This window comes from Juglans regia, chromosome 9 (assembly GCF_001411555.2).
Source record: "Juglans regia cultivar Chandler chromosome 9, Walnut 2.0, whole genome shotgun sequence".
Taxonomy (NCBI): domain Eukaryota; kingdom Viridiplantae; phylum Streptophyta; class Magnoliopsida; order Fagales; family Juglandaceae; genus Juglans; species Juglans regia.
In genome coordinates, this window is record NC_049909.1 from 10,963,218 (window position 1) to 10,969,489 (window position 6,272).

Genomic DNA, 6,272 nt, shown 5'->3' on the forward strand with positions numbered 1-6,272 from the left:
TATTATATTTACGTTGTGATGGATTTCTTACTGAGTCTTCGACTCAGTTTAGTTTGTTTTCATGTTTTTAACCACCTAGGTGAGGATGATAAATACAAGCAGGTGGGCCAGAAATAGAAGGAGCAGTTATTTTTAGTTCAGACTTTCTAAAATAAAACATGCTTTTTTTATATAAATTTATTCAGTTTATTCATTTAATGTTTTCGGAAGACATTTTATTAGACTTTTTTCTACAAAATTAAATTTCTAATTTCATTTATAAAATTTGAGATCTCTTACCGAGTTTATTTTTATGAAAAATACGTAACATTCCTAACCTATGGAAAGGGGGTGTTACAACATACCACCACTTTTATTATTTCTCTTTGTGAATATTTTCATCATTTTAAATGAATTTGATTTTAAGTCAATTTTTTCTGATGAGACGATCTAGAAATTTATTCCTAATTATTACGCGACACCCTCCTAGAGCTTTTGTACTACTCATTTTTTGAGTGAATCATATTTTCATATGATAAATAATTTAATTATGTACTCACAAATATGCAAAATTATTGTACAGGAAAAACTAAAAAGATTATAGATAAACAGTTGAGGAACAGTAAAAACCTGAAACAAATTTGCCCGTAGCAAATTTCATTTTCAAAATTGGAAAAAGTCTCACTTATCATAGACCCTTTTCTTATCTTTTACAAATGACAAATGATCCTTTCAACAAGAATGTCAAGAAAGGAACTCCAACCGCAGAATTTTGTGTCCCCCAACTTTTTAATTTTAAGGAGTGAAAACAAAGAACCCCCACCCATTTTAATTTTAAACTATTACTTCCAATAAAAGCCTTCAAAAATGTATGATCCACATCACAGCACTAATAATACCACAAGACCTACCAAGATCCATTATTGAGTTTCAACTCAATCCACTTTCACAAAATATTAATGTATTTGTGTCCCATCACCCAAAAGGGGAAGAAAATGCCTCTCCACCAGTCATTAAACAAAATAAATAATAATAATAATAATAATAATCCCCGAATAGCCATAAAAACCACTAGAAACTTAAGGGTAGACCCAAACACCTGCCAATGAAGCCCTTGTTTCAGTTATATCAACTACAGCAGAAAACAGCCAAAAGAACAAGAATCTAAGATAATCGCATGAACCAACAAGTAGAAAAGGACTGACAGTTCTTTTTTGGGCCTGTACAAAACAAACTAGGATCAATCTCAGTCATCTAATTACCTTGTCTTCTCTAACCAATTAGAGATAAATTTATCTAACCCATCTGCTCTAATTATGAACCATTTTCCATATTTCATCAGGCTACAGTGATTATGCTATCACCATTGTTGAAGCTTGACATTGCCTGAAAAGCTGAGTGCCTTGATGGCGACTCCCTTTGCCCATATGGCAAAGATGGCTTTAGCGTCCGCAGTGGGGGGATCGGTAGCCGACTTCATATTTCTCAAGCTATGGTCAGAGAGAGCAAGAGCATGAGGAGCCATGTGAACACGGATCGGACAGTCGAGCATCATGCAGCTGCATTTCCCTGTCCTAGATATAGGTTTTCCAATGGACTGATAATGGGGACCGGAACTGCTGCCGGATCAACAGTCACTGGAAACACACTAAAATTGCAAGTATCGACCGGTGGCGGAGGTGGCAATGGGTGTGGCTGTGAGGCAGTATCTTGGTGATGCCCCAGTACTTCTTCCATTGGAGTTACCGTGACCTGATACACGCAATTGGGAAAACGGTCATGAAAAGCTTGGTTTTAAATCTTTTTGGGTTGGTCGTTGAGAACATGTAGGAAAATGCTAAGAAATTAAGACACCTTTTCCCGGGAGAAAACACAAGAAAATTCAAGTTAAGAATGTCCCTGGTTGACGACTACTTTCCCTTGAATGAATCAGATCAACATCCGCAAGTTCTAAGAAACCACCAAAACCATTGAGACCCGGTTTGGATTCAAGAATCACTCCAATTCATCTCAGTATTATAATTTTTTCAAATTTTCACACAGAATAATAAATAATTCAAAATTTTCAAATCTCAAAACAATAATAATATTAAAAAATAATATTCTAATAATATTTTATTCAATTTTCAACTTTCATCTAGAACCATCTTATCTCATCTCACAATTCAAATCTCACCTTAGTTCGGTTTTTGGAAAGTTACAATTCTATTCAGTTCGGTTTTCCTCTGCATTTTCTCAACAACAAAAATGTAGCAAAACAGAAAACCGAAGAAAAAATCATAAGACAAAAACAATTAAAAAAAATTACATAGGCAATTGTCAAAGAAATAGAAAAATAAAGTTTTAGCATCCCATTTGAATTTTTTCTGTTGTAAAAATAGAATGCTGAAAACTATTTGCCCCAAATCAGGTCAACTTCTCCACCTCTACAAGAAATCGTTACGAGAAGAAATTAAAAAGTTATTCAAAATAGAAAATTATTGTCTCAGGAACCAAACACTCGGACAGAGAAAGAATATGAGAAAAGTGGATTTAAAACTTTACCGAATCGGTGGTGATATCGAAGAGGCTGGTTCGGCGGCGACGGCGGTTGAGGTTGCTGCGGCGGAGAAAGTATTTCTGAGCGTGGCTGGCGACCTGCGTCGGCGTGCGGGTCTTGACGAAGTTTCTCGATATACCTCTCCAATCTCCTTTCCCTACTTTCTGCAAACCCAGCAGGAATAGCTTGTGCTCTTCCTCCGTCCACGGAACCCCTGCATAATATATATATATATATATATATATATATAATATATGTATGTATATGTATATGTGTGTTATAATCCATTATCCCCAAAAATCAATCAAATAACACTCCAAACCCCAAAAAAAAAAACCCCAAGAAAAAAAATCAAAATGTTTTCTACAAACAAATCAAATACTGCATGATTTGGGGTAAAAGTAAAACAATCATATAAATGAATGAATGAAGTAGGATTTATCAATTAAAAATAGTTTGATGATCTGTTTGAACTAGAAATTAGCATTACCTTCCAATTCGAGCAAATTAAAATACAGAAAAACAGAGAAATCAATTATTTTGGCAATGAAAGAAAAGAGAGTGAGATTAAGAAGCGTGTGTATGTGTGTGACCGTTGATCTGAATCAGACCTCGCTTGCGCTCGCGGTCACGGCTGGCGCGAGAACTGGGAACGGCGTCGTCTGCGGAGGCATAGCCGCCGGCAGCTGCAGCAGTTGCTGCTGCGGCCACATCTTCTTTGCTATTGTTATTGAGGTTGATACCGTTGTTAACCATGGAACCCAATTCCTGCGGATGCAGCTCGTACTGAGACAGATTGCTCAGACTCACGCTCTTCCTCATGGCGTCCACCACCACCCTCACCCCGAACAGCATGATCTCTCCCGCAGCACCCGAGTCACCACCACACGTGCCAGACATCTCCGACGACTAACCCTTTTCACTTCTTCTTCCTTCTTTATTCTTGCTTCTCCGGTTTGAGTCTCGCCCGGGCCGTACAATCGGAAAAACAAATGACACAGAGACAGAGAGAGAGAGAGGCGAAGCGAATATAAGTGGACGGACGACTCTATTCGGTGCCAGCTTAGAGAGAGAGAGACGGAGAGTATATAGCAGACGTGTGGCGGATTAGTGCGGATTTTATAGCGGTGGCTGTGTTTTTGTTCCCGTTGAATAATGCTCGATGAACACATGCATTATGACTTGTGTATTTTTATTATTATTATTATTTTGGATTAGATTTTATTATTAAAAAATTAATTTTTTATTTAAATTTTATATTAATTATTTTTAAAAATAATTAGGCAGCACTATTATAAATATCATTTATCTAAGATATAATTTTTTCTAATTTATGTGTTTAATAGGAATAAAACTATTAAGAGTATCCTTATTTTATAAAATATATTTTATTTATGTTCATCTGCCAATTCCAGTACTCTCCTTTTATAAATTGAGAGATTATTGCAAGTCTTTGAATTGTATGAGATTTTATATTTGACCTCTACTGTCTAAATTAGAAAAAAAAAAAAAAAAAAGGCAAATACATAAAGTGGATTTTTACAATATTTATTATTTTCTTATAAACTTTTTAAACAACAATAAATGCTAGATAAGCACTGATGTATGTATTTATCTCCAATTCTATATTGATGTGTTTTATATATGAGAAATGATTTTTAAATAGACAATTTTATACAAATTTTGTAAAAAAGTAGATCTCATTTTAAAAAGTATAAAAAATTATTATTTTTTAGTGGGACTAATTTCTTACAAAGAGCCTATGCGAAATTTGTCTATTTGAGATTTCTACCTAGCAGTACTCTAAATATAAGCTCTTCCTTTTCCGCATAATCTATCTTTACATGAACTTTGAAATATTTAGGGTGAGTTTGGATAGACAGTTCAGATGAAAATATCTCATCTGGAGTTGTACCATACAATAGTTTTGGCTATCCAAATAAAATATTTCATCTCTTAAGTTTTAAGAACATCCACTTTAATGAACAGTAAATAAACAGTATAAAATAGTAAAAATTGATGTAAACAGTGTGTGAACAGTGCACAGTGGGACCCACTCCTTTATCAAATTTCAAAAAAGTCAAAACTATCTCATCTTATCTTACTATACAAATACACATTTTTTTACAAACTATCTTATATCATCTTAACTCAAAAAATTTTACTATTATTTAAAGAGTTAATCTTCCTGCAAGTACAGTCGATAATCTTCTCTCAATGGCGTCGAATAGTAGCTTGCCACGTAAACTCCACATCAACCTATTGGTAAACCACGATTCAGAGGAAGAAAAAAAAAATTGTGCGACGTGCGTCCTCTCTCTCTCTCTCTCTCTCTCGCTCGCTCGCTCTCCTTTCCAATAAAACATTTGAGGAACAGTGGAGACCGTCGAAAAAAATGTGAGGAGCAGAGGCCATAGTCGGATATCCATCGAAGAGCAGGGCCCTACCGTCGGAAAACCTTCGAGGAGCAGGGGTGGAAATTGACTGAAACCCACTCCCTTTCTCGGATTCCCATCCACGCGATCCCTCTCTCTCTCTCAACGGCGTTGAATATTAGCTCTCTCTCTCTCTCTCTCTCTCTCTCCACCGTAAGTCACCGTAGTTGCGGGTCTTGAATTTCCAGTTCAAAGAGTGATCTTCGTTTCTGAAATTGTGTTTAAAAAACTAATTTACAGTTCAATAATTTGGTCTTGTTTGTTTGAATTTTCTAATTATGATTTTGATAGAAACATGTTGTAATTGATGCTGAGTATTGTGATGTAATAAGGATTCGGTGGAGTTATGAATGGCAACTGCAAGAATGGAAATGAGAGACGCATGAAACTGGCTGAAGGGTGCGACAGGCTACGACGGGCTGCGACGGGCTGAGACGAGTTGCGATAGACTGAGACGGGCTCCCAAGGGCTGAGACGGGTTGCGACGGGCTGTGGAGGTCCAGGATGCGACGGGCTGTGGAGGTTTGGGATGCGACGGGCTGTGGAGGTTCGGGATGCGACGGCTGGCTGCAACTCTTCAGATGGGCCTGAGATGAGTTTCAACGGGCTGTGGAGTGCAGAGTGCCTAAGACGAGTATCGGCAACGTGGTGGGCAGTGGGGATTCGGGAGGAAGTGTAAAAGGGGAAAAGAAATCGTGTGTATTTGATTTTTACTATCCTATAATGTGGTTCATGAAAATTACATGAGGGTTGTTGACGTGTATAAAATTTATTCGTTGCCGTTGAAAGCCCGAGAACGGCTTACCTGTTCTGAAGAGGATCTGTTATTTAAAATATCTCATCTCATCTTATCTAAAATGTCTATCCAAACACACCCTAGTGTAACTTGTAATTTTTCTATTTACTTTTTCTTTTCAATATTTTTTAAATATCTTTAAATTTTTTAAAAAAATTAAAAAGTACTATTGTACTAATAATTACTTCTTTAATTATTAAATAAAAATAATTAAAAAATAAAATAAAATACATAAACAATCAAATTAAAAAAATAAACTGCCTAGTATTATTTTCATTTTAAAAAGAAGTAGGGGTGATACCCGCATGGTGGTACCCTCCCCCGCACCCTGCCTGGCACGTAACCCCCACCCCCCACCCCGGTGCCAGTGGGCTGGAGAAAAAAATTCAATCCGCCCCGCCTCCCGCCTAGGCACCACATTGCGTTTAAAAAAAAAATTGGTCTTAAAAAATATAATTAAAATTTATAAATATAAAAAAATTTAAACTCATTAGAGTTAAATTTTGGATTGATTTGACTTCTT

At 36.2% G+C, this 6,272-nt stretch overlaps 1 pseudogene; it reads right to left on the minus strand.

Annotated features, from left to right (window-relative positions):
• Positions 1–989: 989 nt before the first annotated feature.
• LOC109000288 lies at positions 990–3,652 on the minus strand (annotated as a pseudogene).
• Positions 3,653–6,272: the final 2,620 nt, after the last annotated feature.